We start from the raw sequence: 11,119 nt of genomic DNA on the forward strand, positions 1-11,119 counted from the left end.
CAGTTGCCAAATTGCCTTTCAGGAAAGTTGGACCAATTTAGACTACCATTAGCAGTGTATCAGAATGTCTGTTTATTCCAATCCATGCTGTCACTCAATTTTGTCAGTCATTTTAATATTTGTCAATGTAATAGGCTAAAAATTAAATCTCTTTTTTTTTGCATTTCTTTGAAGTTAAATGTATTTTCTTTTGTGAATTACCTGTTATTACCCACATTATTTTTTCTATTGAGATGTTGAACAATTTCTTCATAATTTGTTAGAGCTCTTTGTATAAGTATATTAACATGCGTTAATACATTTTTCCATATAGTTTGTACTTATTTTTCCAAAGTTAGTGTTCATCTCAACTTTGTTTATTCTCATTTTCCCCCATAGATATGGAAATTTTGCATTTTTTTTCAAATCACTTGAAAGACTGAATATAAAAACAGACAATGGCCAGATTATCTAGAAAGATAAAACTTTGATGCAAAACCTGCAGTAGCCTTCCCAGGAAAACAACCCTTACCTACAATAAACAACCAGGAAGTCAGCTTGCTATGAGTCAGACTTCAAGGAAGCCAGATTGTTATCTCTAGTGGCAATCCCGGAAACTAAACAAAACCTCTGTACCAATCAGCCCCAAATGGCCAGGATTTGATTAATGGACAGCTTCCCTAATTTCTGTCTCCATTTCCAACTTAGGACCAACCAGAGTAAGCCAAATATGTACTCCTAATCAATCACATGGGATGCCTCACTTCCACATGCCCCAGTTACAGCTTCCCCAGACCAACAGCCTTCAATGAGGACACAACTTCAACTTCCTTTTTCTTTACCATAAAGTTGTCCCACTCCTCCGCCTGCCTTTGACTCTCTGACAAAAAACAAGTGACAGTGGCTCTGGACCCTCTTGCTATAACCAGCTCAGAATAGATTGTCTTTGGCTTTTTCTTTTGGGTAGTTTTCATTAATTCCCACACTACCTATATATCCTTATATTGTTCCCTCTTTGGTGACATACAGAGAGAGCGCCTCCTCATTGCAATTTTGTATAATTTTCAACAACTCTTATTTATACTTTATTGAAGAGGCAATCTGAGATGTTGATTTAAAGTGCTGGCTGGAGCACTAGACTATGTGGATTTTTATTTCTGTGCTGTCAGTAATCAGTTAAGTGACTTTGGACAAGTTGCCTATCCTCTCTAGCCTTAGTTTCCCCCATCTGCATAATGGGTGTAATATTAGCTCCATAAAGTTGCTGTGAGGACTAAGTGAGAGTACCTAGAATGACACCTAATATATAGTAAGCACCCAGTATGTGTTCCTGTCATTGTCTATATTTTTCAAGTACTTTAATGATCGCATTTCTAATTATAGGAGAATTTTACAGGGTTCCTACAGGAGGTGACAGGTACTCTCTAAGAATCAATTGAGGGATAGCTTCTTGATTTCTGCCAACTTAGTCTGTAGTTTAGGACAGGGATGCTTCCACAAAATCAAGAAACTGAGGGAAGCTCAGGCATGCTGCCTGTACCAAGGGGTTGAGAACTGGAGAAATGCTGCCACTTACAGGCCTATAGATGCTCATGACTCAGTCCAAACCTAGAGCGTCCATCATCTTGTGAATCGTTTCATCTACCAAAAGTGCCAGGAGTCCTGTTGTGCAACTTGTCCTGTCTCCCTATAACAGTTGCTATTTTGGAGTGAAATTGAACACATTAAATCTTTTTTTTCCCCCTCTAGTCTTTGGCCATAGTTCAACTAACCCCTATATAGCTTTCAGTAAGTATTATTTCAGCTGATTTATTTAAAGGAAATTTTAGGAATTTGACCTTTACATAGATCTAGAGTAGAGTTCTTAAATTTATTACTAATAGGAATTCAGGTAATAATGATCCTGATTCCCAGGTGTCACTATCAAAAATTGAGATCATTCAAGAGACCTGGCAGTGTGAACAGGAACCTACATTTTTTCCCTAGCTTTACTGAGATTTAATTAACATATAACATTGTATAAGTTTAAGGTGCACAATACAATGATTTGATGCATTTATATATTGTGAAATGATTACTGTGATAGTTAACACCTCCATCACTTCATGTAATTATCTTTATCATGGCAAGAACATTTAAGATTTACTCTCCTCGCAACTTTCAAGTATATCATACGATACTGTTACATATAACTGCCATGCTGAACATCAGATCCCCGAACTTATTCATTCTATAACTGGAAATTTGTACCTGTCCACCAACATCTCTTCATTTACCCTACCTCCAGAGTCCCTGGAAACCACCATTCTAGTCTCTGTTTCTGTGCGTTCAGTCGTTGTGTGTGTGTTTTTTTTTTAATTCTACATAAAAGTGAGATTATATGGTATTCGTCTAACTCTGTTTGACATATTTCATTTAGCATAATGCCCTCAAGATCAATCCATGTTGTCACAAATGGCAGAATTTTCTTCTTTCTCAGATCTGAATAACATTTTCTTGAGTAATCTCTACACCGAATGTGGGACTCAAACCCATGACCTTGACATCAAGAGTCATATGCTCTACCAACTGAGCCAGTTAGGCACCCTGTGAATAACATTTTCTTTATCTATTCATCTGTAGATAAAAACTAGGTTATTTCCCTGACTTGGACATTGGAAATAATGCTGCAATGAACACAGCAGTACTGATAACTCTTTGAGATTCTGTTTCATTTCCTTTGGATACATATCTAGAAGTGGGGTTGCCAGATCATATGGTGACTCTGTTTTTCATCTTTTGAGTTCCCTCCATGTTGTTTTTCCATAGTGGCTGCACCACTTTACTAACCTACCAATGGTGCATAAAAGAATTCCCTTTTCCCTACATCCTCTCCAACATTTGTTATTTCTTATCATTTGATAATAGTAATTCTAACTGATGTGAGCTATTATCTCATTGTGGTTTTGATCTGCACTTCACTGATGATTCATGTTGTTGAACACATGTCCATGTACCATCAGGAAAAAGAACTTCATTTTTAATAAGCATTCTAAATTATTTTGATGATGATGGCATGTAGATCCCACATTGGAAATACTGCTATAGATGTACTCCGATACTAACCTGGTTTGAATTTGATTTGGCATTTAAAGTATGAGCTAAAAAATGACATAGAGTTGGGATGAGAAGAAGAGGAAGGATTAGATTGTCCTCCTCTTTCATCTTTTCCAGTCTTTAGAGAAAGAGACCTATTATTAGTATTTTGTCCTTTAATGTTACATTAAACATACTTGGTTTCTTTAATCTTCCAGCTTCTTTGTTTTCCATTTTAGAGAGTTAGGTCACTAGGATAAATTTGGTGATGCCCAAGGAAACACCAGTCATTTTGACCCTCTCCTCCAATTACTAGTACCTTTCCTTGCTGTGAGAAACAGTGTCTTAAATCTTTTCTTGGAGCTTTTTGTACAACAGCAACTTTCCTTTTAGAGTCTTACAAATGGAATTCAAAAAAATTTAACTTGTTCACTCTCCCCTCATGTACACATAATTATACTAGCACTTAAATATGATTTTATATTGTCTCTAATTATTTCATGTTTTCATCTTGTCTTTTCAGCTAGATCACAAGTCAGCAGTATATTTCATTAAAATTTCCTGCTGTACTGATTTGGTTTAGCTTTTCTCTTTCTTTTTGGCTTAGCTTTTCTCTTTCTTCCATTATGATTTGGTCATTCTTTTCTATTACCTTTATTCACATTGTATGTCTTTCTTTTCTTTCCTCCATAAAAAAGTTGTTTTCTTCATTTACAAAAATACTATTTAAAGTTTTCAGAATGGTTTAATACTACTCAATTTTGTATATATAAGTAAACCGAATATCTACATGTTAATGTAATTTCTCAAGGTAATAATGGTAACAAGTCACACATTTTTTTTAAAAAAAGGGAATATAATATTAGCAAATGTGTTAAACACCTATGTGGTCAAATTTCCATATGCATTTATCTTATGTATTCCTCAAAATAATCCTATGAGATAAATATTACCCATTTTAGCAGATGAGTAAACAATATTAAAAGGCTAAGTAATGTACTCAAACTCATTTCACAAATAACACAGTCAAGAATCAAATCCAGCTATTTTTGTACCTCTAGTCATCTTCCTTTCTTAAGGGAATATCTTGCCTCAAATCCCAGCCTCACTGCATGATGTCACACTGTCATATTATGTTGCAATTCTACTTCTACTCTAAGAACATGAGTGAAATGTATGCCTACCTTACTGAGGAAAGATGCTCTCCTGTCTCCCAAGCATGAGAGAAGTATACCAGCTACGATGCCCTTTGGCATTGAGAGAAAACATATCATGATTTAAAATAAAACATTTCCAAGTATGTAAATCAGATTTGCAATGATTACTCTTTATCTGTATACTTGATTTACTTACAAACACTCCTTCCAGTCAACACACAAGTTGGAAATAAGATATGAATGACACAAATCCAAGTATTTCAACCTAACTAGACAACAACTTTTTGAATACTTTATGACTCCATATTTCTAAGACTGGTATTGTCAGCTAATTTTCAAATGGTTAATGTCCAAAGGTAACATCAGTCTCTGAAGTTTATGCAACCCAAGGAGCCACAAGTGATAGCAAACAAATCTATTCAAATCGTTTCATTTCATTCCTTTATATTATTAAATAAATGAATACAAGATTAAAATTCTTAATGGAGAACAAGAATATAAATTCCCATGATTGAAACTCTGTAACAAAAAAGAAGAGAATAACCAGAGTATTGTGTGACAGTAAAGGTCAAATTTCCCACCACTTTCTATTATCACCATTCTGGCACAGTTCACCCTTACTCTCACCTGGACTGAGGTGTTGCCCCAGATACAGAAAATCTAAATACTCTAAGCATGAAAATCCACGACATTGGAAAGTGTAGCTCTCCTTGAAAAAAAATTAGATAAACACTAATCACAAACTGCAGGGACAAATGAAAAAAAATGATAACTTGTCATGAAGTCTAGAAAAGAAATGTGTGCTGTCTGTGCTTGTTATTTCATAAATTCAGGGTCAGTGTGGTAATTGGAGCTTCTAAAAATTTACCTATTGTTTTCACATTATGCTACTAGGTAGCAGAATCTCTATATTGCATAGCTTTCCTCTAGAATATAATTTCTCTCCAGGTATTGCACAGATACTAAAGTATTCATGGTCATGAATAGCCAATCACTTTAAGCTTCAAATACAGCTTCCTCTGTTAAAATAGTCAAACTTAAATGGTGTCTAACAAACCCTAAAGCAGACAACACTTTTGGAGAAGTATTTTAGAGCAAACAACAAATGAAGAGTTGCTGTTCAATGGGTATATAGTTTTGGTTACGCAAGATGAGTAAGTTCTAGAGATCTGCTATACAACATTGTACCTATACTTAAAATACTATTATTATTTAAGTGCACCATGCACTTAAAAATTTGTCAGGGGGGTAGAACTTGTGTTGCATGTTCTTACCACAATAAAAATTATTTAAAGAAAAAGTCGTATGTGTTTTAATAAACTAATTCCTACCTATTGACCCATACTCCTTCTTCCTTTTTAAGGAAGTCATATATTTTCCTTCAAACTGAAATTCAAGGACTTATTTACTTACCTATTTGACTTTGAGTCTGAAGCACTTTCAGCAATTTGCTTTAAACCATCCCTGTTTCAGTCAAACTCAGAGTAAATGTTTCTTCAGCTTTGCTCCTGGTATAAAACATGTTCTTTATGCTTCATCCTTTCAGTCAGTTGGTGGAACAAATAAACTGCCAAAAGGAAAAAAAAGAAGAAACGTGGCCTATCTCTTCACCTTCAGGATCCGATATCACCTACCAAAGGAAAGTATGAAATGTCTCTCCTTAGAAAAAAGGTATTATGGTATGGTGCCTTCCAATCAGGGAGAGAACTAGCACATATTTCTTCTTCTCTTATGTAATTCCTTTAGTAAGAGCTAATGAAGGATTTGGTTTTATTTGTATATGAAAATAATCAGTAATAATTTAAAGTTAATTCTTTCTACTAAGTTTCAAATATGAACAAACTTTATTACAGTAAAAAGAATAATGCTACATAGCTACATTCTCCCTTTTTGGGTGCTATTATTGTTATACATATTACATCTATATAAGTTACTAACACATTGCATTGTTATAATTATTACATTACATAATTTTATATCTTTTAAAGAAGCTGAGAGAAGAAAAAAAGTATATATTTATAGTGTTTAGGATATTAAACTTCTTAAAGAAGAAGTTTATTTTTCTGATTTGCTTTATTTGTTCCTATGGATTCAAGTTACCATCTGGTGTAATTTCCTTACTCTGTTACAGCTTGGCTCCCACCCCCCCTCTTAACCTCCTTTGTGCTATTATTATATATATATATATATACATATATATATAATATATATGTATATATATATCATTTCTAAATGTTATAAGCTCAAAAATATAATTTATGTGATTTTAATTATTTATATAATTATTTATATATTATATATAGTCTTACACAATTGCTTTTCTAATAAATTAAGAAAAGGAGGGGCACCTGGGTGGCTCAGTTGGTTAATCAGCTGCCTTTGGCTCAGGTCATGATTTCAGGGTCCTGGGATCGAGCCCCACAATGGGCTCCCTGCTTAGCAGAGAGAGCCTGCTTCTCTCTCTCCCTGTGCCTGTCTTTCTGCTGACTTATGCTATCTCTCTGTCAAATAAATAAATAAAATCTTTAAAAAAAAGAAAAGGAGAAAAATATACAATTATACTATCATATAATTATATAAATTGCCTTTATTGATGTTTTTTGTTTTTTGTGCAGATTCAAATGAAAGTCTGGGGTTACTTGCTTTCAACCTTAAGAACTTTAGCCTGAATCTACTAGAAACAAATTCTGTTTTTCTTTATCTGATAATATCTTGATTTCACTTTTTTTTTTTTTAAAGAGAATTTTGCTGGATATAAATATGTTTGATTGACATGGTTCAGTTGGCTTAAGAAAGTGACTCCTTGGGGCACCTGGGTGGCTCAGCGGGTTAAAGCCTCTGCCTTCGGCTCAGGTCATGATCCCTGGGTCCTGGGATCCGATGTGGTCCCCAGATCCACATCGGGCTCTCTCCTTGGCAGGGAGCCTGCTTCCCTTCCTCTCTCTCTGCCTGCCTCTCTGCCTACTTGTGATCTTTGTCTGTCAAATAAATAAATAAAATCTTAAAAAAAAAGAAAACTGGACAATTTAAATAATATGTTATAGTAATTCTTCATATGACAAACTCCCATGGTTTGTTGTTGTTTGATAGTGACTCGGCTGGATTTAAGTCTGTTTCTCTGGGACCGTGAAGTCTCTGATGTGACGTTTCAAAGGAAGCAGCCTTGGACATAAGCACAGTTAGCCTGGGATGACAGTGGTTTGGACAGAGTTCTCTTCGACTATCTTTTTTCCTGATCTTTTGGTTAAACTGTTTGTCCTGCTGGTATCATACCCAGCTGTTAGTCTCCACTACTTTCTAGCTGACCGCTCTATTGTTTTCAGTAATGCCCTGGGGCATAAAATGTTCCAGAGTCTGATCCAGTTAAATTTGAGCTGCTTTATAGGGATAATTTTTTAGGTCATTCTCTCTCTGAGGTCAGTTCTGACCCCAGGAGGGATACTCTTAGTTGTCTCTTTCCAAGATTCTCTCTGGTAAACCAGCTGTTGTACAGTCTCCCCTACATTGTTGTACCAGTCTCCCCTACATTGTTTTACTAGAAAAATCTTCGTTGTTCTTGAGAGTACCTTATGCTTAACCATCTCTGCACTCTGTTCATTTGGACAGACATTTCAGTTGGAGGAGTTGGCAGAACTCTCTCATGAAAGATCTCTCCCCCTAGGTAAAATCTTTGGGCCATTGCTCCAGAGCTGGGATGTACAACTGGCCCATTTCTCTGAGCAACAGTCCCATTTTACAAATGCAGTATTGGGAGAGCGAAAGGGCCTCTGATCTTCATGGCTTGCCTCTCGAGTCATGAAATCTCCATCTCAGAAGTGAGCTTGGTCAAAGGCTTTTGAGGGTTTAGTACTCTAGGACAGAATCTCTGTCCTGCTACTAGGGGCTGAGTGGAGGAAGGGAGCACTCATACGTGCTTCTGCAACACAGAGCTGGTATAGATGAGAAAGGCTGATGACCTTCCCCTCCTGGGGAGAGGCCATGACCCTCGACTGGGAACTGGAGAAAGAGGGAGCTCAGACTTCCTGGCAAAACCTGCTGAAGTGGAGCTCTCCTAGTGCTCAGCTCGTGGATGGAGGAAGCAGTTTATATCTAAGTGCCACAGACTTTTACTCTTGTTACAGGTTTTTAGCAGATTTTCTTGAATAAATTTGTTCTTTGCCCTTAGGACAATTCCTAGAGACTTTAAGTTATTTTTTAAAGCAGTTTCCCAGTTATTCTTTCACTATAATTTCTCCCCAGTTTCACTGGGGAGAGTGTCTGCAGAACTTCCAGGCTGCAATTCAAGGAGTCAGGATTTTCTCACCTGTAATCATGGTTTAAAATTTCATTTCCATGATGGCTAATGATACTGCCCACTTTTTTTTTTTAATATAAGGGTATTATTTCTTCACTTACCTAAAAATATATATATCTCATTTATCAAAATGACGGAAATTATTTTTTAACAGCTTTACTAGGAGTATAATTGACATAAAACAAATTGTACAAATTTAGAGTCAACAAATTGATAAGTGTTGACATGTATGCCTATGAAACAATGACCAAAGTTAAGATAATGAAACTATACATCACTCCCCAAATATTTCTCATGTCTTTTATAATCCATCCTCCTGCATCTCTCACTGACTTTTCCTCTACCTAGAAGGAAGAATGGCCCACAGAAGCAATGACCTGCTTTTCTTCCATGTAGATTAGTCTGTATTTTCTAGAATTTAATATTAATAGAACCATACAGTATATAATCTTTTTTGGGGTCTAGCTTCTTTTGTTAAATGTAATTGTTTTGAAAGTCATATATTTTGTACCATATATCAATAGTTTCTTCTTAGTACTGAATGCATTATACCTATTAATCTGTTGATGGAAACTTAATTGTTTCCAATTTTAGGCTATTACAAATAAAGCTACCACGAATATTCATGTACAAGTGGATGTAAAGACATTCTTTCATTACTCTTGAGTAAATACCTTGGAGTAAAACGACTAGATCATATAATAGATATAAATTTAACTTAAAAAAACACCTGTTAAACTATATTCAAATGTAGTTGTACTTTTTTACATTCTGACCAGCAGTGTTTAAGAGTTCCAGTTTCTTCATATCTCTAAACACTTGCTAATAAAGCATGTGGTTGGTCTTTTTTTCTTTAAAGCTATTCTAATAATGTAGTAGTATTTCATTATACTTTTTATTTTCATTTCTAATAGTGAAATAAATATCTGCTCAAATTTTTTACTGAGTTTTTTAAATCACTTTATTTAGTTTTGGGAATTCTTATACATTCTGCATATAAGTATATATATATATGTATATATACATATATATATGTACAGATATATAACTTTATGTGTATAAAAGTTTATCTATGTGTGTTTATATACACATTATATATATGTACATATTATTTCAAATATTTTCTTCCAGTCTGTGGCTTACTGTTTCATTATTTTAACAGCATGTTTCAACAACAAAAGTTTCTAATTGAAGTTCAATTATCCAATCTCTTATAGATTTGTTTTTGGAATCATTACATAATCTTTCCCTAAACCTAAATCACAAAAGTTTTTCCTAGATAATTTTTCTTAGAAGTCTTAAGTTTCACATTTAGGTTCAAGATCTTTTTTGTGTTAGCTTTTTTTTTTTTTTTTTTTTTAACGTGGGGTAACGTATGGATCAAAATTGTTTGTATTACACACAAATAGCCAATGTTGAAAAACTATGCTTTCTGTACTGAAGTGCCTTTGCAACCTTGCCAAAAGTCAGTTGTCCATATGTGTGTGGGCTTATTTCTTAACTCTCCATTCTGTTTCATTAATCTATGTGTCTATTTTGATACCAATCCCACAAAGTCTTCATCCTATTGTTTTATTATAAGTTTTATATTCAGGCTTTGCTAATCTTCCAGTTTTTTTGTTTCTCAATTTCTTTGGCTAGTCAATGTCCTTTCCATTTCTAAATGAAGTTTAGAATCAATTCTTGAATTTCAATTTAAAAAATATAGTTGGAAGAATAGGGCTTCCCAAATGACATATTGAAAAACTCTGTGAATCTTTTCCTGCATAAAACCAATGAAAATTCTAGAAAAAAGTTGTCAAAATCAACTTTCTCAAGACTCTGAAAATAAACCACAGTTTTGTGACAATGAGAGGAGCATTTACTAAAAGAAACAAACAAACAAACAAAAAACAACAGCAACAACAAAAAACTCCTGCTATCTCTTTGTAAGTAAGTAAGGTTTTGGTTTTTATGCTGGGCCTATTCCCACCACCCACCACTTTCCACAGATATTCATTATAAGTCTAACTTAAAGGCTTCATGGTAGCTTTGAAAACAAGTAGTCCCATAACCACAAAAGCAGTGAAAACCAGGAGACTTAGAAAAACCAGAAAGAGGGACACCTGAGTGGCTCAGTCACTTAAGTGTCTGCCATCAGCTCAGGTCAAGATACCAGGGTCCTCTTTGCTCAGTGGGGAGCCTGCTTCTCTCTCTGTCTGCTGCTCCCCCTGCTTGTGTTCTCTCTGACAAATAAATAACCAGGAAGAGGAGATGAAGATTTTAGTTCTTCAAAAAGTTCCTTCTCCAGGGCGCCTGGGTGGCTCAGTGGGTTAAGCCGCTGCCTTCGGCTCAGGTCATGATCTCAGGGTCCTGGGATCGAGTCCCACATCGGGCTCTCTGCTCAGCAAGAAGCCTGCTTCCCTCTCTCTCTCTCTCTCTCTGCCTTCCTCTCCGTCTACTTGTGATCTCTGTCAAATAAATAAATAAAATCTTTAAAAAAAAAAAAAAAAAAAGTTCCTTCTCCAGAGTATTGTCACTATTAGATTTGTATTATACCTACCTAGAAAAGCCTGATTTATAAGGCATTGTCATTATTTAACCTGACTCAGAGCTCACTGGATTATAAAAGTCT

The sequence above is a fragment of the Lutra lutra genome, chromosome 1 (assembly GCF_902655055.1).
Source record: "Lutra lutra chromosome 1, mLutLut1.2, whole genome shotgun sequence".
NCBI classification, from domain to species: domain Eukaryota; kingdom Metazoa; phylum Chordata; class Mammalia; order Carnivora; family Mustelidae; genus Lutra; species Lutra lutra.